The 24,693-nt window shown below is 43.7% G+C and overlaps 68 non-coding genes and 1 pseudogene across 68 annotated transcripts; all 69 read right to left on the reverse strand.

Moving 5' to 3' along the window:
- LOC139146627 (5S ribosomal RNA) lies at window positions 1–119 on the reverse strand. The gene has a single exon (XR_011555368.1). It is a non-coding gene; the product is annotated as a 5S ribosomal RNA (ribosomal RNA).
- A 240-nt stretch (window positions 120–359) lies between these two features.
- On the reverse strand, window positions 360–477 carry LOC139146838 (5S ribosomal RNA). Its single transcript, XR_011555563.1, has one exon. It is a non-coding gene; the product is annotated as a 5S ribosomal RNA (ribosomal RNA).
- A 241-nt stretch (window positions 478–718) lies between these two features.
- Window positions 719–836, reverse strand: LOC139146839 (5S ribosomal RNA). Its single transcript, XR_011555564.1, has one exon. It is a non-coding gene; the product is annotated as a 5S ribosomal RNA (ribosomal RNA).
- A 238-nt stretch (window positions 837–1,074) lies between these two features.
- Window positions 1,075–1,192, reverse strand: LOC139146840 (5S ribosomal RNA). The gene has a single exon (XR_011555565.1). It is a non-coding gene; the product is annotated as a 5S ribosomal RNA (ribosomal RNA).
- A 241-nt stretch (window positions 1,193–1,433) lies between these two features.
- Window positions 1,434–1,552, reverse strand: LOC139146628 (5S ribosomal RNA). Its single transcript, XR_011555369.1, has one exon. It is a non-coding gene; the product is annotated as a 5S ribosomal RNA (ribosomal RNA).
- Window positions 1,553–1,791: 239 nt separating this feature from the next.
- On the reverse strand, window positions 1,792–1,909 carry LOC139146841 (5S ribosomal RNA). Its single transcript, XR_011555566.1, has one exon. It is a non-coding gene; the product is annotated as a 5S ribosomal RNA (ribosomal RNA).
- A 240-nt stretch (window positions 1,910–2,149) lies between these two features.
- LOC139146629 (5S ribosomal RNA) lies at window positions 2,150–2,268 on the reverse strand. Its single transcript, XR_011555370.1, has one exon. It is a non-coding gene; the product is annotated as a 5S ribosomal RNA (ribosomal RNA).
- A 238-nt stretch (window positions 2,269–2,506) lies between these two features.
- LOC139146631 (5S ribosomal RNA) lies at window positions 2,507–2,625 on the reverse strand. The gene has a single exon (XR_011555372.1). It is a non-coding gene; the product is annotated as a 5S ribosomal RNA (ribosomal RNA).
- A 239-nt stretch (window positions 2,626–2,864) lies between these two features.
- On the reverse strand, window positions 2,865–2,982 carry LOC139146842 (5S ribosomal RNA). The gene has a single exon (XR_011555567.1). It is a non-coding gene; the product is annotated as a 5S ribosomal RNA (ribosomal RNA).
- A 241-nt stretch (window positions 2,983–3,223) lies between these two features.
- LOC139146843 (5S ribosomal RNA) lies at window positions 3,224–3,341 on the reverse strand. Its single transcript, XR_011555569.1, has one exon. It is a non-coding gene; the product is annotated as a 5S ribosomal RNA (ribosomal RNA).
- A 240-nt stretch (window positions 3,342–3,581) lies between these two features.
- Window positions 3,582–3,700, reverse strand: LOC139146632 (5S ribosomal RNA). Its single transcript, XR_011555373.1, has one exon. It is a non-coding gene; the product is annotated as a 5S ribosomal RNA (ribosomal RNA).
- A 241-nt stretch (window positions 3,701–3,941) lies between these two features.
- LOC139146633 (5S ribosomal RNA) lies at window positions 3,942–4,060 on the reverse strand. Its single transcript, XR_011555374.1, has one exon. It is a non-coding gene; the product is annotated as a 5S ribosomal RNA (ribosomal RNA).
- A 239-nt stretch (window positions 4,061–4,299) lies between these two features.
- LOC139146807 (5S ribosomal RNA) lies at window positions 4,300–4,417 on the reverse strand. Its single transcript, XR_011555535.1, has one exon. It is a non-coding gene; the product is annotated as a 5S ribosomal RNA (ribosomal RNA).
- A 240-nt stretch (window positions 4,418–4,657) lies between these two features.
- Window positions 4,658–4,776, reverse strand: LOC139146634 (5S ribosomal RNA). The gene has a single exon (XR_011555375.1). It is a non-coding gene; the product is annotated as a 5S ribosomal RNA (ribosomal RNA).
- A 243-nt stretch (window positions 4,777–5,019) lies between these two features.
- Window positions 5,020–5,138, reverse strand: LOC139146635 (5S ribosomal RNA). Its single transcript, XR_011555376.1, has one exon. It is a non-coding gene; the product is annotated as a 5S ribosomal RNA (ribosomal RNA).
- Window positions 5,139–5,379: 241 nt separating this feature from the next.
- On the reverse strand, window positions 5,380–5,498 carry LOC139146638 (5S ribosomal RNA). Its single transcript, XR_011555378.1, has one exon. It is a non-coding gene; the product is annotated as a 5S ribosomal RNA (ribosomal RNA).
- Window positions 5,499–5,738: 240 nt separating this feature from the next.
- On the reverse strand, window positions 5,739–5,856 carry LOC139146844 (5S ribosomal RNA). Its single transcript, XR_011555570.1, has one exon. It is a non-coding gene; the product is annotated as a 5S ribosomal RNA (ribosomal RNA).
- Window positions 5,857–6,096: 240 nt separating this feature from the next.
- On the reverse strand, window positions 6,097–6,215 carry LOC139146639 (5S ribosomal RNA). The gene has a single exon (XR_011555379.1). It is a non-coding gene; the product is annotated as a 5S ribosomal RNA (ribosomal RNA).
- Window positions 6,216–6,456: 241 nt separating this feature from the next.
- On the reverse strand, window positions 6,457–6,575 carry LOC139146464 (5S ribosomal RNA). The gene has a single exon (XR_011555212.1). It is a non-coding gene; the product is annotated as a 5S ribosomal RNA (ribosomal RNA).
- Window positions 6,576–6,815: 240 nt separating this feature from the next.
- Window positions 6,816–6,934, reverse strand: LOC139146640 (5S ribosomal RNA). Its single transcript, XR_011555380.1, has one exon. It is a non-coding gene; the product is annotated as a 5S ribosomal RNA (ribosomal RNA).
- A 241-nt stretch (window positions 6,935–7,175) lies between these two features.
- Window positions 7,176–7,293, reverse strand: LOC139146845 (5S ribosomal RNA). Its single transcript, XR_011555571.1, has one exon. It is a non-coding gene; the product is annotated as a 5S ribosomal RNA (ribosomal RNA).
- A 241-nt stretch (window positions 7,294–7,534) lies between these two features.
- Window positions 7,535–7,653, reverse strand: LOC139146641 (5S ribosomal RNA). Its single transcript, XR_011555381.1, has one exon. It is a non-coding gene; the product is annotated as a 5S ribosomal RNA (ribosomal RNA).
- Window positions 7,654–7,894: 241 nt separating this feature from the next.
- LOC139146847 (5S ribosomal RNA) lies at window positions 7,895–8,012 on the reverse strand. The gene has a single exon (XR_011555573.1). It is a non-coding gene; the product is annotated as a 5S ribosomal RNA (ribosomal RNA).
- A 241-nt stretch (window positions 8,013–8,253) lies between these two features.
- LOC139146816 (5S ribosomal RNA) lies at window positions 8,254–8,371 on the reverse strand. Its single transcript, XR_011555544.1, has one exon. It is a non-coding gene; the product is annotated as a 5S ribosomal RNA (ribosomal RNA).
- A 240-nt stretch (window positions 8,372–8,611) lies between these two features.
- On the reverse strand, window positions 8,612–8,730 carry LOC139146642 (5S ribosomal RNA). The gene has a single exon (XR_011555382.1). It is a non-coding gene; the product is annotated as a 5S ribosomal RNA (ribosomal RNA).
- A 241-nt stretch (window positions 8,731–8,971) lies between these two features.
- On the reverse strand, window positions 8,972–9,088 carry LOC139146890 (5S ribosomal RNA; annotated as a pseudogene).
- A 241-nt stretch (window positions 9,089–9,329) lies between these two features.
- LOC139146644 (5S ribosomal RNA) lies at window positions 9,330–9,448 on the reverse strand. Its single transcript, XR_011555384.1, has one exon. It is a non-coding gene; the product is annotated as a 5S ribosomal RNA (ribosomal RNA).
- Window positions 9,449–9,688: 240 nt separating this feature from the next.
- Window positions 9,689–9,807, reverse strand: LOC139146645 (5S ribosomal RNA). Its single transcript, XR_011555385.1, has one exon. It is a non-coding gene; the product is annotated as a 5S ribosomal RNA (ribosomal RNA).
- Window positions 9,808–10,048: 241 nt separating this feature from the next.
- On the reverse strand, window positions 10,049–10,167 carry LOC139146646 (5S ribosomal RNA). The gene has a single exon (XR_011555386.1). It is a non-coding gene; the product is annotated as a 5S ribosomal RNA (ribosomal RNA).
- Window positions 10,168–10,407: 240 nt separating this feature from the next.
- On the reverse strand, window positions 10,408–10,526 carry LOC139146647 (5S ribosomal RNA). Its single transcript, XR_011555387.1, has one exon. It is a non-coding gene; the product is annotated as a 5S ribosomal RNA (ribosomal RNA).
- Window positions 10,527–10,767: 241 nt separating this feature from the next.
- Window positions 10,768–10,886, reverse strand: LOC139146649 (5S ribosomal RNA). The gene has a single exon (XR_011555388.1). It is a non-coding gene; the product is annotated as a 5S ribosomal RNA (ribosomal RNA).
- A 240-nt stretch (window positions 10,887–11,126) lies between these two features.
- On the reverse strand, window positions 11,127–11,245 carry LOC139146650 (5S ribosomal RNA). The gene has a single exon (XR_011555389.1). It is a non-coding gene; the product is annotated as a 5S ribosomal RNA (ribosomal RNA).
- Window positions 11,246–11,485: 240 nt separating this feature from the next.
- LOC139146651 (5S ribosomal RNA) lies at window positions 11,486–11,604 on the reverse strand. Its single transcript, XR_011555390.1, has one exon. It is a non-coding gene; the product is annotated as a 5S ribosomal RNA (ribosomal RNA).
- Window positions 11,605–11,845: 241 nt separating this feature from the next.
- LOC139146652 (5S ribosomal RNA) lies at window positions 11,846–11,964 on the reverse strand. Its single transcript, XR_011555391.1, has one exon. It is a non-coding gene; the product is annotated as a 5S ribosomal RNA (ribosomal RNA).
- A 240-nt stretch (window positions 11,965–12,204) lies between these two features.
- LOC139146653 (5S ribosomal RNA) lies at window positions 12,205–12,323 on the reverse strand. The gene has a single exon (XR_011555392.1). It is a non-coding gene; the product is annotated as a 5S ribosomal RNA (ribosomal RNA).
- A 240-nt stretch (window positions 12,324–12,563) lies between these two features.
- LOC139146654 (5S ribosomal RNA) lies at window positions 12,564–12,682 on the reverse strand. Its single transcript, XR_011555393.1, has one exon. It is a non-coding gene; the product is annotated as a 5S ribosomal RNA (ribosomal RNA).
- A 241-nt stretch (window positions 12,683–12,923) lies between these two features.
- LOC139146656 (5S ribosomal RNA) lies at window positions 12,924–13,042 on the reverse strand. Its single transcript, XR_011555395.1, has one exon. It is a non-coding gene; the product is annotated as a 5S ribosomal RNA (ribosomal RNA).
- A 237-nt stretch (window positions 13,043–13,279) lies between these two features.
- On the reverse strand, window positions 13,280–13,398 carry LOC139146657 (5S ribosomal RNA). Its single transcript, XR_011555396.1, has one exon. It is a non-coding gene; the product is annotated as a 5S ribosomal RNA (ribosomal RNA).
- A 239-nt stretch (window positions 13,399–13,637) lies between these two features.
- Window positions 13,638–13,756, reverse strand: LOC139146875 (5S ribosomal RNA). The gene has a single exon (XR_011555599.1). It is a non-coding gene; the product is annotated as a 5S ribosomal RNA (ribosomal RNA).
- A 242-nt stretch (window positions 13,757–13,998) lies between these two features.
- Window positions 13,999–14,117, reverse strand: LOC139146658 (5S ribosomal RNA). The gene has a single exon (XR_011555397.1). It is a non-coding gene; the product is annotated as a 5S ribosomal RNA (ribosomal RNA).
- Window positions 14,118–14,356: 239 nt separating this feature from the next.
- On the reverse strand, window positions 14,357–14,475 carry LOC139146660 (5S ribosomal RNA). Its single transcript, XR_011555398.1, has one exon. It is a non-coding gene; the product is annotated as a 5S ribosomal RNA (ribosomal RNA).
- Window positions 14,476–14,715: 240 nt separating this feature from the next.
- LOC139146661 (5S ribosomal RNA) lies at window positions 14,716–14,834 on the reverse strand. Its single transcript, XR_011555399.1, has one exon. It is a non-coding gene; the product is annotated as a 5S ribosomal RNA (ribosomal RNA).
- A 240-nt stretch (window positions 14,835–15,074) lies between these two features.
- On the reverse strand, window positions 15,075–15,193 carry LOC139146662 (5S ribosomal RNA). The gene has a single exon (XR_011555400.1). It is a non-coding gene; the product is annotated as a 5S ribosomal RNA (ribosomal RNA).
- Window positions 15,194–15,434: 241 nt separating this feature from the next.
- On the reverse strand, window positions 15,435–15,553 carry LOC139146663 (5S ribosomal RNA). Its single transcript, XR_011555401.1, has one exon. It is a non-coding gene; the product is annotated as a 5S ribosomal RNA (ribosomal RNA).
- A 238-nt stretch (window positions 15,554–15,791) lies between these two features.
- Window positions 15,792–15,909, reverse strand: LOC139146849 (5S ribosomal RNA). Its single transcript, XR_011555574.1, has one exon. It is a non-coding gene; the product is annotated as a 5S ribosomal RNA (ribosomal RNA).
- A 242-nt stretch (window positions 15,910–16,151) lies between these two features.
- LOC139146664 (5S ribosomal RNA) lies at window positions 16,152–16,270 on the reverse strand. The gene has a single exon (XR_011555402.1). It is a non-coding gene; the product is annotated as a 5S ribosomal RNA (ribosomal RNA).
- A 240-nt stretch (window positions 16,271–16,510) lies between these two features.
- Window positions 16,511–16,628, reverse strand: LOC139146800 (5S ribosomal RNA). The gene has a single exon (XR_011555528.1). It is a non-coding gene; the product is annotated as a 5S ribosomal RNA (ribosomal RNA).
- Window positions 16,629–16,869: 241 nt separating this feature from the next.
- LOC139146665 (5S ribosomal RNA) lies at window positions 16,870–16,988 on the reverse strand. Its single transcript, XR_011555403.1, has one exon. It is a non-coding gene; the product is annotated as a 5S ribosomal RNA (ribosomal RNA).
- Window positions 16,989–17,227: 239 nt separating this feature from the next.
- LOC139146857 (5S ribosomal RNA) lies at window positions 17,228–17,345 on the reverse strand. Its single transcript, XR_011555582.1, has one exon. It is a non-coding gene; the product is annotated as a 5S ribosomal RNA (ribosomal RNA).
- Window positions 17,346–17,585: 240 nt separating this feature from the next.
- Window positions 17,586–17,704, reverse strand: LOC139146666 (5S ribosomal RNA). Its single transcript, XR_011555404.1, has one exon. It is a non-coding gene; the product is annotated as a 5S ribosomal RNA (ribosomal RNA).
- Window positions 17,705–17,945: 241 nt separating this feature from the next.
- On the reverse strand, window positions 17,946–18,064 carry LOC139146668 (5S ribosomal RNA). Its single transcript, XR_011555406.1, has one exon. It is a non-coding gene; the product is annotated as a 5S ribosomal RNA (ribosomal RNA).
- A 240-nt stretch (window positions 18,065–18,304) lies between these two features.
- On the reverse strand, window positions 18,305–18,423 carry LOC139146669 (5S ribosomal RNA). The gene has a single exon (XR_011555407.1). It is a non-coding gene; the product is annotated as a 5S ribosomal RNA (ribosomal RNA).
- A 240-nt stretch (window positions 18,424–18,663) lies between these two features.
- LOC139146672 (5S ribosomal RNA) lies at window positions 18,664–18,782 on the reverse strand. The gene has a single exon (XR_011555408.1). It is a non-coding gene; the product is annotated as a 5S ribosomal RNA (ribosomal RNA).
- A 241-nt stretch (window positions 18,783–19,023) lies between these two features.
- On the reverse strand, window positions 19,024–19,142 carry LOC139146673 (5S ribosomal RNA). The gene has a single exon (XR_011555409.1). It is a non-coding gene; the product is annotated as a 5S ribosomal RNA (ribosomal RNA).
- A 241-nt stretch (window positions 19,143–19,383) lies between these two features.
- LOC139146674 (5S ribosomal RNA) lies at window positions 19,384–19,502 on the reverse strand. The gene has a single exon (XR_011555410.1). It is a non-coding gene; the product is annotated as a 5S ribosomal RNA (ribosomal RNA).
- A 240-nt stretch (window positions 19,503–19,742) lies between these two features.
- On the reverse strand, window positions 19,743–19,860 carry LOC139146808 (5S ribosomal RNA). Its single transcript, XR_011555536.1, has one exon. It is a non-coding gene; the product is annotated as a 5S ribosomal RNA (ribosomal RNA).
- A 241-nt stretch (window positions 19,861–20,101) lies between these two features.
- LOC139146675 (5S ribosomal RNA) lies at window positions 20,102–20,220 on the reverse strand. The gene has a single exon (XR_011555411.1). It is a non-coding gene; the product is annotated as a 5S ribosomal RNA (ribosomal RNA).
- A 239-nt stretch (window positions 20,221–20,459) lies between these two features.
- LOC139146676 (5S ribosomal RNA) lies at window positions 20,460–20,578 on the reverse strand. Its single transcript, XR_011555412.1, has one exon. It is a non-coding gene; the product is annotated as a 5S ribosomal RNA (ribosomal RNA).
- A 240-nt stretch (window positions 20,579–20,818) lies between these two features.
- LOC139146677 (5S ribosomal RNA) lies at window positions 20,819–20,937 on the reverse strand. The gene has a single exon (XR_011555413.1). It is a non-coding gene; the product is annotated as a 5S ribosomal RNA (ribosomal RNA).
- A 241-nt stretch (window positions 20,938–21,178) lies between these two features.
- Window positions 21,179–21,297, reverse strand: LOC139146678 (5S ribosomal RNA). Its single transcript, XR_011555414.1, has one exon. It is a non-coding gene; the product is annotated as a 5S ribosomal RNA (ribosomal RNA).
- A 239-nt stretch (window positions 21,298–21,536) lies between these two features.
- On the reverse strand, window positions 21,537–21,655 carry LOC139146679 (5S ribosomal RNA). The gene has a single exon (XR_011555415.1). It is a non-coding gene; the product is annotated as a 5S ribosomal RNA (ribosomal RNA).
- A 242-nt stretch (window positions 21,656–21,897) lies between these two features.
- LOC139146681 (5S ribosomal RNA) lies at window positions 21,898–22,016 on the reverse strand. Its single transcript, XR_011555417.1, has one exon. It is a non-coding gene; the product is annotated as a 5S ribosomal RNA (ribosomal RNA).
- Window positions 22,017–22,257: 241 nt separating this feature from the next.
- Window positions 22,258–22,376, reverse strand: LOC139146683 (5S ribosomal RNA). The gene has a single exon (XR_011555418.1). It is a non-coding gene; the product is annotated as a 5S ribosomal RNA (ribosomal RNA).
- Window positions 22,377–22,614: 238 nt separating this feature from the next.
- Window positions 22,615–22,733, reverse strand: LOC139146684 (5S ribosomal RNA). The gene has a single exon (XR_011555419.1). It is a non-coding gene; the product is annotated as a 5S ribosomal RNA (ribosomal RNA).
- Window positions 22,734–22,972: 239 nt separating this feature from the next.
- On the reverse strand, window positions 22,973–23,091 carry LOC139146685 (5S ribosomal RNA). The gene has a single exon (XR_011555420.1). It is a non-coding gene; the product is annotated as a 5S ribosomal RNA (ribosomal RNA).
- Window positions 23,092–23,331: 240 nt separating this feature from the next.
- LOC139146686 (5S ribosomal RNA) lies at window positions 23,332–23,450 on the reverse strand. The gene has a single exon (XR_011555421.1). It is a non-coding gene; the product is annotated as a 5S ribosomal RNA (ribosomal RNA).
- A 240-nt stretch (window positions 23,451–23,690) lies between these two features.
- Window positions 23,691–23,808, reverse strand: LOC139146853 (5S ribosomal RNA). The gene has a single exon (XR_011555578.1). It is a non-coding gene; the product is annotated as a 5S ribosomal RNA (ribosomal RNA).
- Window positions 23,809–24,048: 240 nt separating this feature from the next.
- Window positions 24,049–24,167, reverse strand: LOC139146687 (5S ribosomal RNA). The gene has a single exon (XR_011555422.1). It is a non-coding gene; the product is annotated as a 5S ribosomal RNA (ribosomal RNA).
- A 240-nt stretch (window positions 24,168–24,407) lies between these two features.
- On the reverse strand, window positions 24,408–24,526 carry LOC139146688 (5S ribosomal RNA). Its single transcript, XR_011555423.1, has one exon. It is a non-coding gene; the product is annotated as a 5S ribosomal RNA (ribosomal RNA).
- Window positions 24,527–24,693: the final 167 nt, after the last annotated feature.

The raw sequence follows: 24,693 nt of genomic DNA on the forward strand, positions 1-24,693 counted from the left end.
AGCCTACAACACGTGGTATTCCCAGGCGGTCACCCATCCAAGTACTAACCACGCCCGACGTAGCTTGGCTTCGGTGATCAGACGAGAACCGGCACATTCTACGTGGTATGGTCGTAGGCGATAAACTTTCTCTTTTTGGACCAATTTGAGCTTTGATTTCTGCATACTGCCCTCTAGCATCCTCCATTGAAGAATAATTTTAGCATGCTGGTGAAAGCGCAGAGAAAAGCAATGGGCCTATCATTTGTAATTATGCAACGCTGGCCAAAGTTGTGGCGGAGTCAAAATAAAATAGTTTGTCACAACAAACACGGCAACTTTAAAACTGATATTGGGTAGCAAAAAAATAAAAAGGAGGAAGCCTACAACACGTGGTATTCCAGGCGGTCACCCATCCAAGTACTAACCACGCCCGACGTAGCTTGGCTTCGGTGATCAGACGAGAACCGGCACATTCTACGTGGTATGGTCGTAGGCGATAAACTTTCTCTTTTTGGACCAATTTGAGCTTTGATTTCTGCATACTGCCCTCTAGGCATCCTCCATTGAAGAATAATTTTAGCATGCTGGTGAAAGCGCAGAGAAAAGCAATGGGCCTATCATTTGTAATTATGCAACGCTGGCCAAGTTGTGGCGGAGTCAAAATAAAATATTTTTGTCACAACAAACACGGCAACTTTAAAACTGATATTGGGTAGCAAAAAAATAAAAAGGAGCAAGCCTACAACACGTGGTATTCCAGGCGGTCACCCATCCAAGTACTAACCACGCCCGACGTAGCTTGGCTTCGGTGATCAGACGAGAACCGGCACATTCTACGTGGTATGGTCGTAGGCGATAAACTTTCTCTTTTTGGACCAATTTGAGCTTTGATTTCTGCATACTGCCCTCTAGCATCCTCCATTGAAGAATAATTTTAGCATGCTGGTGAAAGCGCAGAGAAAAGCAATGGGCCTATCATTTGTAATTATGCACGCTGGCCAAAGTTGTGGCGGAGTCAAATAAAATATTTTGTCACAACAAACAGGGCAACTTTAAAACTGATATTGGGTAGCAAAAAAATAAAAAGGAGGAAGCCTACAACACGTGGTATTCCAGGCGGTCACCCATCCAAGTACTAACCACGCCCGACGTAGCTTGGCTTCGGTGATCAGACGAGAACCGGCACATTCTACGTGGTATGGTCGTAGGCGATAAACTTTCTCTTTTTGGACCAATTTGAGCTTTGATTTCTGCATACTGCCCTCTAGCATCCTCCATTGAAGAATAATTTTAGCATGCTGGTGAAAGCGCAGAGAAAAGCAATGGGCCTATCATTTGTAATTATGCAACGCTGGCCAAAGTTGTGGCGGAGTCAAAATAAAATATTTTTGTCACAACAAACAGGGCAACTTTAAAACTGATATTGGGTAGCAAAAAAATAAAAAGGAGCAAGCCTACAACACGTGGTATTCCCAGGCGGTCACCCATCCAAGTACTAACCACGCCCGACGTAGCTTGGCTTCGGTGATCAGACGAGAACCGGCACATTCTACGTGGTATGGTCGTAGGCGATAAACTTTCTCTTTTTGGACCAATTTGAGCTTTGATTTCTGCATACTGCCCTCTGGCATCCTCCATTGAAGAATAATTTTAGCATGCTGGTGAAAGCGCAGAGAAAAGCAATGGGCCTAATTTGTAATTATGCAACGCTGGCCAAAGTTGTGGCGGAGTCAAAATAAAATATTTTTGTCACAACAAACACGGCAACTTTAAAACTGATATTGGGTAGCAAAAAAATAAAAAGGAGCAAGCCTACAACACGTGGTATTCCAGGCGGTCACCCATCCAAGTACTAACCACGCCCGACGTAGCTTGGCTTCGGTGATCAGACGAGAACCGGCACATTCTACGTGGTATGGTCGTAGGCGATAAACTTTCTCTTTTTGGACCAATTTGAGCTTTGATTTCTGCATACTGCCCTCTAGCATCCTCCATTGAAGAATAATTTTAGCATGCTGGTGAAAGCGCAGAGAAAAGCAATGGGCCTATCATTTGTAATTATGCAACGCTGGCCAAAGTTGTGGCGGAGTCAAAATAAAATATTTTGTCACAACAAACAGGGCAACTTTAAAACTGATATTGGGTAGCAAAAAAATAAAAAGGAGCAAGCCTACAACACGTGGTATTCCCAGGCGGTCACCCATCCAAGTACTAACCACGCCCGACGTAGCTTGGCTTCGGTGATCAGACGAGAACCGGCACATTCTACGTGGTATGGTCGTAGGCGATAAACTTTCTCTTTTTGGACCAATTTGAGCTTTGATTTCTGCATACTGCCCTCTGGCATCCTCCATTGAAGAATAATTTTAGCATGCTGGTGAAAGCGCAGAGAAAAGCAATGGGCCTATCATTTGTAATTATGCAACGCTGGCCAAAGTTGTGGCGGAGTCAAATAAAATATTTTGTCACAACAAACACGGCAACTTTAAAACTGATATTGGGTAGCAAAAAAATAAAAAGGAGAAGCCTACAACACGTGGTATTCCCAGGCGGTCACCCATCCAAGTACTAACCACGCCCGACGTAGCTTGGCTTCGGTGATCAGACGAGAACCGGCACATTCTACGTGGTATGGTCGTAGGCGATAAACTTTCTCTTTTTGGACCAATTTGAGCTTTGATTTCTGCATACTGCCCTCTAGCATCCTCCATTGAAGATAATTTTAGCATGCTGGTGAAAGCGCAGAGAAAAGCAATGGGCCTATCATTTGTAATTATGCAACGCTGGCCAAAGTTGTGGCGGAGTCAAAAAAAATAGTTTTGTCACAACAAACAGCGGCAACTTTAAAACTAATATTGGGTAGCAAAAAAATAAAAAGGAGAAGCCTACAACACGTGGTATTCCAGGCGGTCACCCATCCAAGTACTAACCACGCCCGACGTAGCTTGGCTTCGGTGATCAGACGAGAACCGGCACATTCTACGTGGTATGGTCGTAGGCGATAAACTTTCTCTTTTTGGACCAATTTGAGCTTTGATTTCTGCATACTGCCCTCTAGCATCCTCCATTGAAGAATAATTTTAGCATGCTGGTGAAAGCGCAGAGAAAAGCAATGGGCCTATCATTTGTAATTATGCAACGCTGGCCAAAGTTGTGGCGGAGTCAAAATAAAATAGTTTTGTCACAACAAACAGGGCAACTTTAAAACTGATATTGGGTAGCAAAAAAATAAAAAGGAGGAAGCCTACAACACGTGGTATTCCAGGCGGTCACCCATCCAAGTACTAACCACGCCCGACGTAGCTTGGCTTCGGTGATCAGACGAGAACCGGCACATTCTACGTGGTATGGTCGTAGGCGATAAACTTTCTCTTTTTGGACCAATTTGAGCTTTGATTTCTGCATACTGCCCTCTAGCATCCTCCATTGAAGAATAATTTAGCATGCTGGTGAAAGCGCAGAGAAAAGCAATGGGCCTATCATTTGTAATTATGCAACGCTGGCCAAAGTTGTGGCGGAGTCAAAATAAAATATTTTTGTCACAACAAACAGGGCAACTTTAAAACTGATATTGGGTAGCAAAAAAATAAAAAGGAGGAAGCCTACAACACGTGGTATTCCCAGGCGGTCACCCATCCAAGTACTAACCACGCCCGACGTAGCTTGGCTTCGGTGATCAGACGAGAACCGGCACATTCTACGTGGTATGGTCGTAGGCGATAAACTTTCTCTTTTTGGACCAATTTGAGCTTTGATTTCTGCATACTGCCCTCTAGCATCCTCCATTGAAGAATAATTTTAGCATGCTGGTGAAAGCGCAGAGAAAAGCAATGGGCCTATAATTTGTAATTATGCAACGCTGGCCAAAGTTGTGGCGGAGTCAAAATAAAATATTTTCGTCACAACAAACAGGGCAACTTTAAAACTGATATTGGGTAGCAAAAAAATAAAAAGGAGGAAGCCTACAACACGTGGTATTCCCAGGCGGTCACCCATCCAAGTACTAACCACGCCCGACGTAGCTTGGCTTCGGTGATCAGACGAGAACCGGCACATTCTACGTGGTATGGTCGTAGGCGATAAACTTTCTCTTTTTGGACCAATTTGAGCTTTGATTTCTGCATACTGCCCTCTAGCATCCTCCATTGAAGAATAATTTTAGCATGCTGGTGAAAGCGCAGAGAAAAGCAATGGGCCTATCATTTGTAATTATGCAACGCTGGCCAAAGTTGTGGCGGAGTCAAAATAAAATATTTTGTCACAACAAACAGGCAACTTTAAAACTGATATTGGGTAGCAAAAAAATAAAAAGGAGCAAGCCTACAACACGTGGTATTCCCAGGCGGTCACCCATCCAGTACTAACCACGCCCGACGTAGCTTGGCTTCGGTGATCAGACGAGAACCGGCACATTCTACGTGGTATGGTCGTAGGCGATAAACTTTCTCTTTTTGGACCAATTTGAGCTTTGATTTCTGCATACTGCCCTCTGGCATCCTCCATTGAAGAATAATTTTAGCATGCTGGTGAAAGCGCAGAGAAAAGCAATGGGCCTATCATTTGTAATTATGCAACGCTGGCCAAAGTTGTGGCGGAGTCAAAATAAAATATTTTTGTCACAACAAACAGGGCAACTTTAAACTGATATTGGGTAGCAAAAAAATAAAAAGGAGGAAGCCTACAACACGTGGTATTCCCAGGCGGTCACCCATCCAAGTACTAACCACGCCCGACGTAGCTTGGCTTCGGTGATCAGACGAGAACCGGCACATTCTACGTGGTATGGTCGTAGGCGATAAACTTTCTCTTTTTGGACCAATTTGAGCTTTGATTTCTGCATACTGCCCTCTAGCATCCTCCATTGAAGAATAATTTTAGCATGCTGGTGAAAGCGCAGAGAAAAGCAATGGGCCTATCATTTGTAATTATGCAACGCTGGCCAAAGTTGTGTGGCGGAGTCAAAATAAAATAGTTTTGTCACAACAAACAGGGCAACTTTAAAACTGATATTGGGTAGCAAAAAAATAAAAAGGAGGAAGCCTACAACACGTGGTATTCCCAGGCGGTCACCCATCCAAGTACTAACCACGCCCGACGTAGCTTGGCTTCGGTGATCAGACGAGAACCGGCACATTCTACGTGGTATGGTCGTAGGCGATAAACTTTCTCTTTTTGGACCAATTTGAGCTTTGATTTCTGCATACTGCCCTCTAGCATCCTCCATTGAAGAATAATTTTAGCATGCTGGTGAAAGCGCAGAGAAAAGCAATGGGCCTATCATTTGTAATTATGCAACGCTGGCCAAAGTTGTGGCGGAGTCAAAATAAAATATTTTTGTCACAACAAACAGGGCAACTTTAAAACTGATATTGGGTAGCAAAAAAATAAAAAGGAGGAAGCCTACAACACGTGGTATTCCCAGGCGGTCACCCATCCAAGTACTAACCACGCCCGACGTAGCTTGGCTTCGGTGATCAGACGAGAACCGGCACATTCTACGTGGTATGGTCGTAGGCGATAAACTTTCTCTTTTTGGACCAATTTGAGCTTTGATTTCTGCATACTGCCCTCTAGCATCCTCCATTGAAGAATAATTTTAGCATGCTGGTGAAAGCGCAGAGAAAAGCAATGGGCCTATCATTTGTAATTATGCAACGCTGGCCAAAAGTTGTGGCGGAGTCAAAATAAAATAGTTTTGTCACAACAAACACGGCAACTTTAAAACTATATTGGGTAGCAAAAAAATAAAAAGGAGAAGCCTACAACACGTGGTATTCCAGGCGGTCACCCATCCAAGTACTAACCACGCCCGACGTAGCTTGGCTTCGGTGATCAGACGAGAACCGGCACATTCTACGTGGTATGGTCGTAGGCGATAAACTTTCTCTTTTTGGACCAATTTGAGCTTTGATTTCTGCATACTGCCCTCTGGCATCCTCCATTGAAGAATAATTTTAGCATGCTGGTGAAAGCGCAGAGAAAAGCAATGGGCCTATCATTTGTAATTATGCAACGCTGGCCAAAGTTGTGGCGGAGTCAAAATAAAATATTTTTGTCACAACAACAGGGCAACTTTAAAACTGATATTGGGTAGCAAAAAAATAAAAAGGAGGAAGCCTACAACACGTGGTATTCCCAGGCGGTCACCCATCCAAGTACTAACCACGCCCGACGTAGCTTGGCTTCGGTGATCAGACGAGAACCGGCACATTCTACGTGGTATGGTCGTAGGCGATAAACTTTCTCTTTTTGGACCAATTTGAGCTTTGATTTCTGCATACTGCCCTCTAGCATCCTCCATTGAAGAATAATTTTAGCATGCTGGTGAAAGCGCAGAGAAAAGCAATGGGCCTATCATTTGTAATTATGCAACGCTGGCCAAAGTTGTGGCGGAGTCAAAATAAAATAGTTTTGTCACAACAAACAGGGCAACTTTAAAACTGATATTGGGTAGCAAAAAAATAAAAAGGAGCAAGCCTACAACACGTGGTATTCCCAGGCGGTCACCCATCCAAGTACTAACCACGCCCAACGTAGCTTGGCTTCGGTGATCAGACGAGAACCGGCACATTCTACGTGGTATGGTCGTAGGCGATAAACTTTCTCTTTTTGGACCAATTTGAGCTTTGATTTCTGCATACTGCCCTCTGGCATCCTCCATTGAAGAATAATTTTAGCATGCTGGTGAAAGCGCAGAGAAAGCAATGGGCCTATCATTTGTAATTATGCAACGCTGGCCAAAGTTGTGGCGGAGTCAAAATAAAATATTTTTGTCACAACAAACACGGCAACTTTAAAACTAATATTGGGTAGCAAAAAAATAAAAAGGAGCAAGCCTACAACACGTGGTATTCCCAGGCGGTCACCCATCCAAGTACTAACCACGCCCGACGTAGCTTGGCTTCGGTGATCAGACGAGAACCGGCACATTCTACGTGGTATGGTCGTAGGCGATAAACTTTCTCTTTTTGGACCAATTTGAGCTTTGATTTCTGCATACTGCCCTCTAGCATCCTCCATTGAAGAATAATTTTAGCATGCTGGTGAAAGCGCAGAGAAAAGCAATGGGCCTATCATTTGTAATTATGCAACGCTGGCCAAAGTTGTGGCGGAGTCAAAATAAAATATTTTTGTCACAACAAACAGGGCAACTTTAAAACTGATATTGGGTAGCAAAAAAATAAAAAGGAGGAAGCCTACAACACGTGGTATTCCAGGCGGTCACCCATCCAAGTACTAACCACGCCCGACGTAGCTTGGCTTCGGTGATCAGACGAGAACCGGCACATTCTACGTGGTATGGTCGTAGGCGATAAACTTTCTCTTTTTGGACCAATTTGAGCTTTGATTTCTGCATACTGCCCTCTGGCATCCTCCATTGAAGAATAATTTTAGCATGCTGGTGAAAGCGCAGAGAAAAGCAATGGGCCTATCATTTGTAATTATGCAACGCTGGCCAAAGTTGTGGCGGAGTCAAAATAAAATAGTTTTGTCACAACAAACACGGCAACTTTAAAACTAATATTGGGTAGCAAAAAAATAAAAAGGAGCAAGCCTACAACACGTGGTATTCCCAGGCGGTCACCCATCCAAGTACTAACCACGCCCGACGTAGCTTGGCTTCGGTGATCAGACGAGAACCGGCACATTCTACGTGGTATGGTCGTAGGCGATAAACTTTTCTCTTTTTGGACCAATTTGAGCTTTGATTTCTGCATACTGCCCTCTAGGCATCCTCCATTGAAGAATAATTTTAGCATGCTGGTGAAAGCGCAGAGAAAAGCAATGGGCCTATCATTTGTAATTATGCAACGCTGGCCAAAGTTGTGGCGGAGTCAAAATAAAATAGTTTGTCACAACAAACAGGGCAACTTTAAACTGATATTGGGTAGCAAAAAAATAAAAAGGAGGAAGCCTACAACACGTGGTATTCCAGGCGGTCACCCATCCAAGTACTAACCACGCCCGACGTAGCTTGGCTTCGGTGATCAGACGAGAACCGGCACATTCTACGTGGTATGGTCGTAGGCGATAAACTTTCTCTTTTTGGACCAATTTGAGCTTTGATTTCTGCATACTGCCCTCTGGCATCCTCCATTGAAGAATAATTTTAGCATGCTGGTGAAAGCGCAGAGAAAAGCAATGGGCCTATCATTTGTAATTATGCAACGCTGGCCAAAGTTGTGGCGGAGTCAAAATAAAATAGTTTTGTCACAACAAACACGGCAACTTTAAAACTAATATTGGGTAGCAAAAAAATAAAAAGGAGCAAGCCTACAACACGTGGTATTCCAGGCGGTCACCCATCCAAGTACTAACCACGCCCAACGTAGCTTGGCTTCGGTGATCAGACGAGAACCGGCACATTCTACGTGGTATGGTCGTAGGCGATAAACTTTCTCTTTTTGGACCAATTTGAGCTTTGATTTCTGCATACTGCCCTCTAGCATCCTCCATTGAAGAATAATTTTAGCATGCTGGTGAAACGCAGAGAAAAGCAATGGGCCTATCATTTGTAATTATGCAACGCTGGCCAAAGTTGTGGCGGAGTCAAAATAAAATAGTTTTGTCACAACAAACACGGCAACTTTAAAACTGATATTGGGTAGCAAAAAAATAAAAAGGAGCAAGCCTACAACACGTGGTATTCCCAGGCGGTCACCCATCCAAGTACTAACCACGCCCGACGTAGCTTGGCTTCGGTGATCAGACGAGAACCGGCACATTCTACGTGGTATGGTCGTAGGCGATAAACTTTCTCTTTTTGGACCAATTTGAGCTTTGATTTCTGCATACTGCCCTCTGGCATCCTCCATTGAAGAATAATTTTAGCATGCTGGTGAAAGCGCAGAGAAAAGCAATGGGCCTATCATTTGTAATTATGCAACGCTGGCCAAAGTTGTGGCGGAGTCAAAATAAAATAGTTTTGTCACAACAAACACGGCAACTTTAAAACTAATATTGGGTAGCAAAAAAATAAAAGGAGCAAGCCTAACAACACGTGGTATTCCAGGCGGTCACCCATCCAAGTACTAACCACGCCCGACGTAGCTTGGCTTCGGTGATCAGACGAGAACCGGCACATTCTACGTGGTATGGTCGTAGGCGATAAACTTTCTCTTTTTGGACCAATTTGAGCTTTGATTTCTGCATACTGCCCTCTAGCATCCTCCATTGAAGAATAATTTTAGCATGCTGGTGAAAGCGCAGAGAAAAGCAATGGGCCTATCATTTGTAATTATGCAACGCTGGCCAAAGTTGTGGCGGAGTCAAAATAAAATAGTTTTGTCACAACAAACAGGCAACTTTAAAACTAATATTGGGTAGCAAAAAAATAAAAAGGAGCAAGCCTACAACACGTGGTATTCCCAGGCGGTCACCCATCCAAGTACTAACCACGCCCGACGTAGCTTGGCTTCGGTGATCAGACGAGAACCGGCACATTCTACGTGGTATGGTCGTAGGCGATAAACTTTCTCTTTTTGGACCAATTTGAGCTTTGATTTCTGCATACTGCCCTCTAGGCATCCTCCATTGAAGAATAATTTTAGCATGCTGGTGAAAGCGCAGAGAAAAGCAATGGGCCTATCATTTGTAATTATGCAACGCTGGCCAAAGTTGTGGCGGAGTCAAAATAAAATATTTTGTCACAACAAACAGGGCAACTTTAAAACTGATATTGGGTAGCAAAAAAATAAAAGGAGCAAGCCTACAACACGTGGTATTCCCAGGCGGTCACCCATCCAAGTACTAACCACGCCCGACGTAGCTTGGCTTCGGTGATCAGACGAGAACCGGCACATTCTACGTGGTATGGTCGTAGGCGATAAACTTTCTCTTTTTGGACCAATTTGAGCTTTGATTTCTGCATACTGCCCTCTAGCATCCTCCATTGAAGAATAATTTTAGCATGCTGGTGAAAGCGCAGAGAAAAGCAATGGGCCTATCATTTGTAATTATGCAACGCTGGCCAAAGTTGTGGCGGAGTCAAAATAAAATATTTTTGTCACAACAAACACGGCAACTTTAAAACTGATATTGGGTAGCAAAAAAATAAAAAGGAGGAAGCCTACAACACGTGGTATTCCCAGGCGGTCACCCATCCAAGTACTAACCACGCCCGACGTAGCTTGGCTTCGGTGATCAGACGAGAACCGGCACATTCTACGTGGTATGGTCGTAGGCGATAAACTTTCTCTTTTTGGAACAATTTGAGCTTTGATTTCTGCATACTGCCCTCTAGCATCCTCCATTGAAGAATAATTTTAGCATGCTGGTGAAAGCGCAGAGAAAAGCAATGGGCCTATCATTTGTAATTATGCAACGCTGGCCAAAGTTGTGGCGGAGTCAAAATAAAATATTTTGTCACAACAAACAGGGCAACTTTAAAACTGATATTGGGTAGCAAAAAAATAAAAAGGAGCAAGCCTACAACACGTGGTATTCCCAGGCGGTCACCCATCCAAGTACTAACCACGCCCGACGTAGCTTGGCTTCGGTGATCAGACGAGAACCGGCACATTCTACGTGGTATGGTCGTAGGCGATAAACTTTCTCTTTTTGGACCAATTTGAGCTTTGATTTCTGCATACTGCCCTCTAGCATCCTCCATTGAAGAATAATTTTAGCATGCTGGTGAAAGCGCAGAGAAAAGCAATGGGCCTATCATTTGTAATTATGCAACGCTGGCCAAAGTTGTGGCGGAGTCAAAATAAAATATTTTTGTCACAACAAACACGGCAACTTTAAAACTAATATTGGGTAGCAAAAAAATAAAAAGGAGCAAGCCTACAACACGTGGTATTCCCAGGCGGTCACCCATCCAAGTACTAACCACGCCCGACGTAGCTTGGCTTCGGTGATCAGACGAGAACCGGCACATTCTACGTGGTATGGTCGTAGGCGATAAACTTTCTCTTTTTGGACCAATTTGAGCTTTGATTTCTGCATACTGCCCTCTAGCATCCTCCATTGAAGAATAATTTTAGCATGCTGGTGAAAGCGCAGAGAAAAGCAATGGGCCTATCATTTGTAATTATGCAACGCTGGCCAAAGTTGTGGCGGAGTCAAAATAAAATAGTTTTGTCACAACAAACAGGGCAACTTTAAAACTAATATTGGGTAGCAAAAAATAAAAAGGAGGAAGCCTACAACACGTGGTATTCCCAGGCGGTCACCCATCCAAGTACTAACCACGCCCGACGTAGCTTGGCTTCGGTGATCAGACGAGAACCGGCACATTCTACGTGGTATGGTCGTAGGCGATAAACTTTCTCTTTTTGGACCAATTTGAGCTTTGATTTCTGCATACTGCCCTCTAGCATCCTCCATTGAAGAATAATTTTAGCATGCTGGTGAAAGCGCAGAGAAAAGCAATGGGCCTATCATTTGTAATTATGCAACGCTGGCCAAAGTTGTGGCGGAGTCAAAATAAAATAGTTTGTCACAACAAACACGGCAACTTTAAAACTAATATTGGGTAGCAAAAAAATAAAAAGGAGCAAGCCTACAACACGTGGTATTCCCAGGCGGTCACCCATCCAAGTACTAACCACGCCCGACGTAGCTTGGCTTCGGTGATCAGACGAGAACCGGCACATTCTACGTGGTATGGTCGTAGGCGATAAACTTTCTCTTTTTGGACCAATTTGAGCTTTGATTTCTGCATACTGCCCTCTAGCATCCTCCATTGAAGAATAATTTTAGCATGCTGGTGAAAGCGCAGAGAAAAGCAATGGGCCTATCATTTGTAATTATGCAACGCTGGCCAAAGTTGTGGCGGAGTCAAAATAAAATAGTTTTGTCACAACAAACACGGCAACTTTAAAACTAATATTGGGTAGCAAAAAAATAAAAAGGAGGAAGCCTACAACACGTGGTATTCCCAGGCGGTCACCCATCCAAGTACTAACCACGCCCGACGTAGCTTGGCTTCGGTGATCAGACGAGAACCGGCACATTCTACGTGGTATGGTCGTAGGCGATAAACTTTCTCTTTTTGGACCAATTTGAGCTTTGATTTCTGCATACTGCCCTCTAGCATCCTCCATTGAAGAATAATTTTAGCATGCTGGTGAAAGCGCAGAGAAAAGCAATGGGCCTATCATTTGTATTATGCAACGCTGGCCAAAGTTGTGGCGGAGTCAAAATAAAATAGTTTTGTCACAACAAACACGGCAACTTTAAAACTAATATTGGGTAGCAAAAAAATAAAAAGGAGCAAGCCTACAACACGTGGTATTCCCAGGCGGTCACCCATCCAAGTACTAACCACGCCCGACGTAGCTTGGCTTCGGTGATCAGACGAGAACCGGCACATTCTACGTGGTATGGTCGTAGGCGATAAACTTTCTCTTTTTGGACCAATTTGAGCTTTGATTTCTGCATACTGCCCTCTAGCATCCTCCATTGAAGAATAATTTTAGCATGCTGGTGAAAGCGCAGAGAAAAGCAATGGGCCTATCATTTGTAATTATGCAACGCTGGCCAAAGTTGTGGCGGAGTCAAAATAAAATATTTTTGTCACAACAAACACGGCAACTTTAAAACTAATATTGGGTAGCAAAAAATAAAAAGGAGCAAGCCTACAACACGTGGTATTCCCAGGCGGTCACCCATCCAAGTACTAACCACGCCCGACGTAGCTTGGCTTCGGTGATCAGACGAGAACCGGCACATTCTACGTGGTATGGTCGTAGGCGATAAACTTTCTCTTTTTGGACCAATTTGAGCTTTGATTTCTGCATACTGCCCTCTAGCATCCTCCATTGAAGAATAATTTTAGCATGCTGGTGAAAGCGCAGAGAAAAGCAATGGGCCTATCATTTGTAATTATGCAACGCTGGCCAAAGTTGTGGCGGAGTCAAAATAAAATAGTTTTGTCACAACAAACACGGCAACTTTAAAACTAATATTGGGTAGCAAAAAAATAAAAAGGAGGAAGCCTACAACACGTGGTATTCCCAGGCGGTCACCCATCCAAGTACTAACCACGCCCGACGTAGCTTGGCTTCGGTGATCAGACGAGAACCGGCACATTCTACGTGGTATGGTCGTAGGCGATAAACTTTCTCTTTTTGGACCAATTTGAGCTTTGATTTCTGCATACTGCCCTCTAGCATCCTCCATTGAAGAATAATTTTAGCATGCTGGTGAAAGCGCAGAGAAAGCAATGGGCCTATCATTTGTAATTATGCAACGCTGGCCAAAGTTGTGGCGGAGTCAAAATAAAATATTTTCGTCACAAACACAGGCAACTTTAAAACTATATTGGGTAGCAAAAAAATAAAAAGGAGCAAGCCTACAACACGTGGTATTCCCAGGCGGTCACCCATCCAAGTACTAACCACGCCCGACGTAGCTTGGCTTCGGTGATCAGACGAGAACCGGCACATTCTACGTGGTATGGTCGTAGGCGATAAACTTTCTCTTTTTGGACCAATTTGAGCTTTGATTTCTGCATACTGCCCTCTAGCATCCTCCATTGAAGAATAATTTTAGCATGCTGGTGAAAGCGCAGAGAAAAGCAATGGGCCTATCATTTGTAATTATGCAACGCTGGCCAAAGTTGTGGCGGAGTCAAAATAAAATATTTTGTCACAACAAACAGGGCAACTTTAAAACTAATATTGGGTAGCAAAAAATAAAAAGGAGGAAGCCTACAAACACGTGGTATTCCAGGCGGTCACCCATCCAAGTACTAACCACGCCCGACGTAGCTTGGCTTCGGTGATCAGACGAGAACCGGCACATTCTACGTGGTATGGTCGTAGGCGATAAACTTTCTCTTTTTGGACCAATTTGAGCTTTGATTTCTGCATACTGCCCTCTGAGCATCCTCCATTGAAGAATAATTTTAGCATGCTGGTGAAAGCGCAGAGAAAGCAATGGGCCTATCATTTGTAATTATGCAACGCTGGCCAAAGTTGTGGCGGAGTCAAAATAAAATAGTTTTGTCACAACAAACACGGCAACTTTAAAACTAATATTGGGTAGCAAAAAAAATAAAAAGGAGCAAGCCTACAACACGTGGTATTCCCAGGCGGTCACCCATCCAAGTACTAACCACGCCCGACGTAGCTTGGCTTCGGTGATCAGACGAGAACCGGCACATTCTACGTGGTATGGTCGTAGGCGATAAACTTTCTCTTTTTGGACCAATTTGAGCTTTGATTTCTGCATACTGCCCTCTAGCATCCTCCATTGAAGAATAATTTTAGCATGCTGGTGAAAGCGCAGAGAAAAGCAATGGGCCTATCATTTGTAATTATGCAACGCTGGCCAAAGTTGTGGCGGAGTCAAAATAAAATAGTTTGTCACAACAAACACGGCAACTTTAAAACTAATATTGGGTAGCAAAAAAATAAAAAGAGCAAGCCTACAACACGTGGTATTCCCAGGCGGTCACCCATCCAAGTACTAACCACGCCCGACGTAGCTTGGCTTCGGTGATCAGACGAGAACCGGCACATTCTACGTGGTATGGTCGTAGGCGATAAACTTTCTCTTTTTGGACCAATTTGAGCTTTGATTTCTGCATACTGCCCTCTAGCATCCTCCATTGAAGAATAATTTTAGCATGCTGGTGAAAGCGCAGAGAAAAGCAATGGGCCTATCATTTGTAATTATGCAACGCTGGCCAAAGTTGTGGCGGAGTCAAAATAAAATAGTTTTGTCACAACAAACACGGCAACTTTAAAACTAATATTGGGTAGCAAAAAATAAAAAGGAGCAAGCCTACAACACGTGGTATTCCCAGGCGGTCACCCATCCAAGTACTAACCACGCCCGACGTAGCTTGGCTTCGGTGATCAGACGAGAACCGGCACATTCTACGTGGTATGGTCGTAGGCGATAAACTTTCTCTTTTTGGACCAATTTGAGCTTTGATTTCTGCATACTGCCCTCTAGCATCCTCCATTGAAGAATAATTTTAGCATGCTGGTGAAAGCGCAGAGAAAAGCAATGGGCCTATCATTTGTAATTATGCAACGCTGGCCAAAGTTGTGGCGGAGTCAAAATAAAATAGTTTTGTCACAACAAACACGGCAACTTTAAAACTAATATTGGGTAGCAAAAAATAAAAAGGAGCAAGCCTACAACACGTGGTATTCCCAGGCGGTCACCCATCCAAGTACTAACCACGCCCGACGTAGCTTGGCTTCGGTGATCAGACGAGAACCGGCACATTCTACGTGGTATGGTCGTAGGCGATAAACTTTCTCTTTTTGGACCAATTTGAGCTTTGATTTCTGCATACTGCCCTCTAGCATCCTCCATTGAAGAATAATTTTAGCATGCTGGTGAAAGCGCAGAGAAAAGCAATGGGCCTATCATTTGTAATTATGCAACGCTGGCCAAAGTTGTGGCGGAGTCAAAATAAAATAGTTTTGTCACAACAAACACGGCAACTTTAAAACTAATATTGGGTAGCAAAAAAATAAAAAGGAGCAAGCCTACAACACGTGGTATTCCCAGGCGGTCACCCATCCAAGTACTAACCACGCCCGACGTAGCTTGGCTTCGGTGATCAGACGAGAACCGGCACATTCTACGTGGTATGGTCGTAGGCGATAAACTTTCTCTTTGGACCAATTTGAGCTTTGATTTCTGCATACTGCCCTCTGGCATCCTCCATTGAAGAATAATTTAGCATGCTGGTGAAAGCGCAGAGAAAAGCAATGGGCCTATCATTTGTAATTATGCAACGCTGGCCAAAGTTGTGGCGGAGTCAAAATAAAATAGTTTTGTCACAACAAACACGGCAACTTTAAAACTAATATTGGGTAGCAAAAAAATAAAAAGGAGGAAGCCTACAACACGTGGTATTCCAGGCGGTCACCCATCCAAGTACTAACCACGCCCGACGTAGCTTGGCTTCGGTGATCAGACGAGAACCGGCACATTCTACGTGGTATGGTCGTAGGCGATAAACTTTCTCTTTTTGGACCAATTTGAGCTTTGATTTCTGCATACTGCCCTCTAGCATCCTCCCATTGAAGAATAATTTTAGCATGCTGGTGAAAGCGCAGAGAAAAGCAATGGGCCTATCATTTGTAATTATGCAACGCTGGCCAAAGTTGTGGCGGAGTCAAAATAAAATAGTTTTGTCACAACAAACACGGCAACTTTAAAACTAATATTGGGTAGCAAAAAAATAAAAAGGAGCAAGCCTACAACACGTGGTATTCCCAGGCGGTCACCCATCCAAGTACTAACCACGCCCGACGTAGCTTGGCTTCGGTGATCAGACGAGAACCGGCACATTCTACGTGGTATGGTCGTAGGCGATAAACTTTCTCTTTTTGGACCAATTTGAGCTTTGATTTCTGCATACTGCCCTCTAGCATCCTCCATTGAAGAATAATTTTAGCATGCTGGTGAAAGCGCAGAGAAAAGCAATGGGCCTATCATTTGTAATTATGCAACGCTGGCCAAAGTTGTGGCGGAGTCAAAATAAAATATTTTGTCACAACAAACAGGGCAACTTTAAAACTGATATTGGGTAGCAAAAAAATAAAAAGGAGCAAGCCTACAACACGTGTATTCCCAGGCGGTCACCCATCCAAGTACTAACCACGCCCGACGTAGCTTGGCTTCGGTGATCAGACGAGAACCGGCACATTCTACGTGGTATGGTCGTAGGCGATAAACTTTCTCTTTTTGGACCAATTTGAGCTTTGATTTCTGCATACTGCCCTCTAGCATCCTCCATTGAAGAATAATTTTAGCATGCTGGTGAAAGCGCAGAGAAAAGCAATGGGCCTATCATTTGTAATTATGCAACGCTGGCCAAAGTTGTGGCGGAGTCAAAATAAAATAGTTTTGTCACAACAAACACGGCAACTTTAAAACTAATATTGGGTAGCAAAAAAATAAAAAGGAGCAAGCCTACAACACGTGGTATTCCCAGGCGGTCACCCATCCAAGTACTAACCACGCCCGACGTAGCTTGGCTTCGGTGATCAGACGAGAACCGGCACATTCTACGTGGTATGGTCGTAGGCGATAAACTTTCTCTTTTTGGACCAATTTGAGCTTTGATTTCTGCATACTGCCCTCTAGCATCCTCCATTGAAGAATAATTTTAGCATGCTGGTGAAAGCGCAGAGAAAAGCAATGGGCCTATCATTTGTAATTATGCAACGCTGGCCAAAGTTGTGGCGGAGTCAAATAAAATATTTTGTCACAACAAACACGGCAACTTTAAAACTAATATTGGGTAGCAAAAAAATAAAAAGGAGCAAGCCTACAACACGTGGTATTCCCAGGCGGTCACCCATCCAAGACTAACCACGCCCGACGTAGCTTGGCTTCGGTGATCAGACGAGAACCGGCACATTCTACGTGGTATGGTCGTAGGCGATAAACTTTCTCTTTTTGGACCAATTTGAGCTTTGATTTCTGCATACTGCCCTCTAGCATCCTCCATTGAAGAATAATTTTAGCATGCTGGTGAAAGCGCAGAGAAAAGCAATGGGCCTATCATTTGTAATTATGCAACGCTGGCCAAAGTTGTGGCGGAGTCAAATAAAATAGTTTTGTCACAACAAACACGGCAACTTTAAAACTAATATTGGGTAGCAAAAAAATAAAAAGGAGCAAGCCTACAACACGTGGTATTCCCAGGCGGTCACCCATCCAAGTACTAACCACGCCCGACGTAGCTTGGCTTCGGTGATCAGACGAGAACCGGCACATTCTACGTGGTATGGTCGTAGGCGATAAACTTTCTCTTTTTGGACCAATTTGAGCTTTGATTTCTGCATACTGCCCTCTAGCATCCTCCATTGAAGAAATAATTTTAGCATGCTGGTGAAAGCGCAGAGAAAAGCAATGGGCCTATCATTTGTAATTATGCAACGCTGGCCAAAGTTGTGGCGGAGTCAAAATAAAATATTTTTGTCACAACAAACACGGCAACTTTAAAACTGATATTGGGTAGCAAAAAAATAAAAGGAGCAAGCCTACAACACGTGGTATTCCCAGGCGGTCACCCATCCAAGTACTAACCACGCCCGACGTAGCTTGGCTTCGGTGATCAGACGAGAACCGGCACATTCTACGTGGTATGGTCGTAGGCGATAAACTTTCTCTTTTTGGACCAATTTGAGCTTTGATTTCTGCATACTGCCCTCTAGCATCCTCCATTGAAGAATAATTTTAGCATGCTGGTGAAAGCGCAGAGAAAAGCAATGGGCCTATCATTTGTAATTATGCAACGCTGGCCAAAGTTGTGGCGGAGTCAAAATAAAATATTTGGTCACAACAAACACGGCAACTTTAAAACTAATATTGGGTAGCAAAAAAATAAAAAGGAGGAAGCCTACAACACGTGGTATTCCCAGGCGGTCACCCATCCAAGTACTAACCACGCCCGACGTAGCTTGGCTTCGGTGATCAGACGAGAACCGGCACATTCTACGTGGTATGGTCGTAGGCGATAAACTTTCTCTTTTTGGACCAATTTGAGCTTTGATTTCTGCATACTGCCCTCTAGCATCCTCCATTGAAGAATAATTTTAGCATGCTGGTGAAAGCGCAGAGAAAAGCAATGGGCCTATCATTTGTAATTATGCAACGCTGGCCAAAGTTGTGGCGGAGTCAAAATAAAATATTTTTGTCACAACAAACAGGGCAACTTTAAAACTGATATTGGGTAGCAAAAAAATAAAAAGGAGAAGCCTACAACACGTGGTATTCCCAGGCGGTCACCCATCCAAGTACTAACCACGCCCGACGTAGCTTGGCTTCGGTGATCAGACGAGAACCGGCACATTCTACGTGGTATGGTCGTAGGCGATAAACTTTCTCTTTTTGGACCAATTTGAGCTTTGATTTCTGCATACTGCCCTCTAGCATCCTCCATTGAAGAATAATTTTAGCATGCTGGTGAAAGCGCAGAGAAAAGCAATGGGCCTATCATTTGTAATTATGCAACGCTGGCCAAAGTTGTGGCGGAGTCAAAATAAAATATTTTTGTCACAACAAACACGGCAACTTTAAAACTAATATTGGGTAGCAAAAAAATAAAAAGGAGCAAGCCTACAACACGTGGTATTCCCAGGCGGTCACCCATCCAAGTACTAACCACGCCCGACGTAGCTTGGCTTCGGTGATCAGACGAGAACCGGCACATTCTACGTGGTATGGTCGTAGGCGATAAACTTTCTCTTTTTGGACCAATTTGAGCTTTGATTTCTGCATACTGCCCTCTAGCATCCTCCATTGAAGAATAATTTTAGCATGCTGGTGAAAGCGCAGAGAAAAGCAATGGGCCTATCATTTGTAATTATGCAACGCTGGCCAAAGTTGTGGCGGAGTCAAAATAAAATAGTTTTGTCACAACAAACACGGCAACTTTAAAACTAATATTGGGTAGCAAAAAAATAAAAAGGAGCAAGCCTACAACACGTGGTATTCCCAGGCGGTCACCCATCCAAGTACTAACCACGCCCGACGTAGCTTGGCTTCGGTGATCAGACGAGAACCGGCACATTCTACGTGGTATGGTCGTAGGCGATAAACTTTCTCTTTTTGGACCAATTTGAGCTTTGATTTCTGCATACTGCCCTCTAGCATCCTCCATTGAAGAATAATTTTAGCATGCTGGTGAAAGCGCAGAGAAAAGCAATGGGCCTATCATTTGTAATTATGCAACGCTGGCCAAAGTTGTGGCGGAGTCAAATAAAATAGTTTTGTCACAACAAACACGGCAACTTTAAAACTAATATTGGGTAGCAAAAAAATAAAAAGGAGCAAGCCTACAACACGTGGTATTCCCAGGCGGTCACCCATCCAGTACTAACCACGCCCGACGTAGCTTGGCTTCGGTGATCAGACGAGAACCGGCACATTCTACGTGGTATGGTCGTAGGCGATAAACTTTCTCTTTTTGGACCAATTTGAGCTTTGATTTCTGCATACTGCCCTCTAGCATCCTCCATTGAAGAATAATTTTAGCATGCTGGTGAAAGCGCAGAGAAAAGCAATGGGCCTATCATTTGTAATTATGCAACGCTGGCCAAAGTTGTGGCGGAGTCAAAATAAAATAGTTTTGTCACAACAAACACGGCAACTTTAAAACTGAAATAGGGTAGCAAAAAAATAAAAAGGAGCAAGCCTACAACACGTGGTATTCCCAGGCGGTCACCCATCCAAGTACTAACCACGCCCGACGTAGCTTGGCTTCGGTGATCAGACGAGAACCGGCACATTCTACGTGGTATGGTCGTAGGCGATAAACTTTCTCTTTTTGGACCAATTTGAGCTTTGATTTCTGCATACTGCCCTCTAGCATCCTCCATTGAAGAATAATTTTAGCATGCTGGTGAAAGCGCAGAGAAAAGCAATGGGCCTATCATTTGTAATTATGCAACGCTGGCCAAAGTTGTGGCGGAGTCAAAATAAAATATTTTGTCACAACAAACAGGGCAACTTTAAAACTGATATTGGGTAGCAAAAAAATAAAAGGAGGAAGCCTACAACACGTGGTATTCCCAGGCGGTCACCCATCCAAGTACTAACCACGCCCGACGTAGCTTGGCTTCGGTGATCAGACGAGAACCGGCACATTCTACGTGGTATGGTCGTAGGCGATAAACTTTCTCTTTTTGGACCAATTTGAGCTTTGATTTCTGCATACTGCCCTCTAGCATCCTCCATTGAAGAATAATTTTAGCATGCTGGTGAAAGCGCAGAGAAAAGCAATGGGCCTATCATTTGTAATTATGCAACGCTGGCCAAAGTTGTGGCGGAGTCAAAATAAAATATTTTTGTCACAACAAACAGGGCAACTTTAAAACTGATATTGGGTAGCAAAAAAATAAAAAGGAGAAGCCTACAACACGTGGTATTCCCAGGCGGTCACCCATCCAAGTACTAACCACGCCCGACGTAGCTTGGCTTCGGTGATCAGACGAGAACCGGCACATTCTACGTGGTATGGTCGTAGGCGATAAACTTTCTCTTTTTGGACCAATTTGAGCTTTGATTTCTGCATACTGCCCTCTGGCATCCTCCATTGAAGAATAATTTTAGCATGCTGGTGAAAGCGCAGAGAAAAGCAATGGGCCTATCATTTGTAATTATGCAACGCTGGCCAAAGTTGTGGCGGAGTCAAAATAAAATATTTTTGTCACAACAAACAGGGCAACTTTAAAACTGATATTGGGTAGCAAAAAAATAAAAAGGAGGAAGCCTACAACACGTGGTATTCCCAGGCGGTCACCCATCCAAGTACTAACCACGCCCGACGTAGCTTGGCTTCGGTGATCAGACGAGAACCGGCACATTCTACGTGGTATGGTCGTAGGCGATAAACTTTCTCTTTTTGGACCAATTTGAGCTTTGATTTCTGCATACTGCCCTCTAGCATCCTCCATTGAAGAATAATTTTAGCATGCTGGTGAAAGCGCAGAGAAAAGCAATGGGCCTATCATTTGTAATTATGCAACGCTGGCCAAAGTTGTGGCGGAGTCAAAAAAATATTGTTTGTCACAACAAACAGGGCAACTTTAAAACTATATTGGGTAGCAAAAAAATAAAAAGGAGGAAGCCTACAACACGTGGTATTCCCAGGCGGTCACCCATCCAAGTACTAACCACGCCCGACGTAGCTTGGCTTCGGTGATCAGACGAGAACCGGCACATTCTACGTGGTATGGTCGTAGGCGATAAACTTTCTCTTTTTGGACCAATTTGAGCTTTGATTTCTGCATACTGCCCTCTAGCATCCTCCATTGAAGAATAATTTTAGCATGCTGGTGAAAGCGCAGAGAAAAGCAATGGGCCTATCATTTGTAATTATGCAACGCTGGCCAAAGTTGTGGCGGAGTCAAAATAAAATAGTTTTGTCACAACAAACACGGGCAACTTTAAAACTGATATTGGGTAGCAAAAAAATAAAAAGGAGGAAGCCTACAACACGTGGTATTCCCAGGCGGTCACCCATCCAAGTACTAACCACGCCCGACGTAGCTTGGCTTCGGTGATCAGACGAGAACCGGCACATTCTACGTGGTATGGTCGTAGGCGATAAACTTTCTCTTTTTGGACCAATTTGAGCTTTGATTTCTGCATACTGCCCTCTAGCATCCTCCATTGAAGAATAATTTTAGCATGCTGGTGAAAGCGCAGAGAAAAGCAATGGGCCTATCATTTGTAATTATGCAACGCTGGCCAAAGTTGTGGCGGAGTCAAAATAAAATATTTTTGTCACAACAAACAGGGCAACTTTAAAACTGATATTGGGTAGCAAATAAATAAAAAGGAGGAAGCCTACAACACGTGGTATTCCCAGGCGGTCACCCATCCAAGTACTAACCACGCCCGACGTAGCTTGGCTTCGGTGATCAGACGAGAACCGGCACATTCTACGTGGTATGGTCGTAGGCGATAAACTTTCTCTTTTTGGACCAATTTGAGCTTTGATTTCTGCATACTGCCTCTAGCATCCTCCATTGAAGAATAATTTTAGCATGCTGGTGAAAGCGCAGAGAAAGCAATGGGCCTATCATTTGTAATTATGCAACGCTGGCCAAAGTTGTGGCGGAGTCAAAATAAAATAGTTTGTCACAACAAACACGGCAACTTTAAAACTAATATTGGGTAGCAAAAAAATAAAAAGGAGCAAGCCTACAACACGTGGTATTCCCAGGCGGTCACCCATCCAAGTACTAACCACGCCCGACGTAGCTTGGCTTCGGTGATCAGACGAGAACCGGCACATTCTACGTGGTATGGTCGTAGGCGATAAACTTTCTCTTTTTGGACCAATTTGAGCTTTGATTTCTGCATACTGCCCTCTAGCATCCTCCATTGAAGAATAATTTTAGCATGCTGGTGAAAGCGCAGAGAAAAGCAATGGGCCTATCATTTGTAATTATGCAACGCTGGCCAAAGTTGTGGCGGAGTCAAAATAAAATAGTTTTGTCACAACAAACAGGCAACTTTAAAACTATATTGGGTAGCAAAAAAATAAAAAGGAGGAAGCCTACAACACGTGGTATTCCCAGGCGGTCACCCATCCAAGTACTAACCACGCCCGACGTAGCTTGGCTTCGGTGATCAGACGAGAACCGGCACATTCTACGTGGTATGGTCGTAGGCGATAAACTTTCTCTTTTTGGACCAATTTGAGCTTTGATTTCTGCATACTGCCCTCTAGCATCCTCCATTGAAGAATAATTTTAGCATGCTGGTGAAAGCGCAGAAAAAGCAATGGGCCTATCATTTGTAATTATGCAACGCTGGCCAAAGTTGTGGCGGAGTCAAAATAAAATATTTTTGTCACAACAAACAGGGCAACTTTAAAACTAATATTGGGTAGCAAAAAAATAAAAAGGAGCAAGCCTACAACACGTGGTATTCCCAGGCGGTCACCCATCCAAGTACTAACCACGCCCGACGTAGCTTGGCTTCGGTGATCAGACGAGAACCGGCACATTCTACGTGGTATGGTCGTAGGCGATAAACTTTCTCTTTTTGGACCAATTTGAGCTTTGATTTCTGCATACTGCCCTCTAGCATCCTCCATTGAAGAATAATTTTAGCATGCTGGTGAAAGCGCAGAGAAAAGCAATGGGCCTATCATTTGTAATTATGCAACGCTGGCCAAAGTTGTGGCGGAGTCAAAATAAAATATTTTTGTCACAACAAACAGGGCAACTTTAAAACTGATATTGGGTAGCAAAAAAATAAAAGGAGGAAGCCTACAACACGTGGTATTCCCAGGCGGCACCCATCCAAGTACTAACCACGCCCGACGTAGCTTGGCTTCGGTGATCAGACGAGAACCGGCACATTCTACGTGGTATGGTCGTAGGCGATAAACTTTCTCTTTTTGGACCAATTTGAGCTTTGATTTCTGCATACTGCCCTCTGGCATCCTCCATTGAAGAATAATTTTAGCATGCTGGTGAAAGCGCAGAGAAAAGCAATGGGCCTATCATTTGTAATTATGCAACGCTGGCCAAAGTTGTGGCGGAGTCAAAATAAAATATTTTTGTCACAACAAACAGGGCAACTTTAAAACTGATATTGGGTAGCAAAAAAATAAAAGGAGCAAGCCTACAACACGTGGTATTCCCAGGCGGTCACCCATCCAAGTACTAACCACGCCCGACGTAGCTTGGCTTCGGTGATCAGACGAGAACCGGCACATTCTACGTGGTATGGTCGTAGGCGATAAACTTTCTCTTTTTGGACCAATTTGAGCTTTGATTTCTGCATACTGCCCTCTAGCATCCTCCATTGAAGAATAATTTTAGCATGCTGGTGAAAGCGCAGAGAAAAGCAATGGGCCTATCATTTGTAATTATGCAACGCTGGCCAAAGTTGTGGCGGAGTCAAAATAAAATATTTTTGTCACAACAAACAGGGCAACTTTAAAACTGATATTGGGTAGCAAAAAAATAAAAGGAGGAAGCCTACAACACGTGGTATTCCCAGGCGGTCACCCATCCAAGTACTAACCACGCCCGACGTAGCTTGGCTTCGGTGATCAGACGAGAACCGGCACATTCTACGTGGTATGGTCGTAGGCGATAAACTTTCTCTTTTTGGACCAATTTGAGCTTTGATTTCTGCATACTGCCCTCTAGCATCCTCCATTGAAGAATAATTTTAGCATGCTGGTGAAAGCGCAGAGAAAAGCAATGGGCCTATCATTTGTAATTATGCAACGCTGGCCAAAGTTGTGGCGGAGTCAAA

The sequence above is a fragment of the Ptychodera flava genome, chromosome 12 (assembly GCF_041260155.1).
Source record: "Ptychodera flava strain L36383 chromosome 12, AS_Pfla_20210202, whole genome shotgun sequence".
Taxonomy (NCBI): Eukaryota; Metazoa; Hemichordata; class Enteropneusta; family Ptychoderidae; genus Ptychodera; species Ptychodera flava.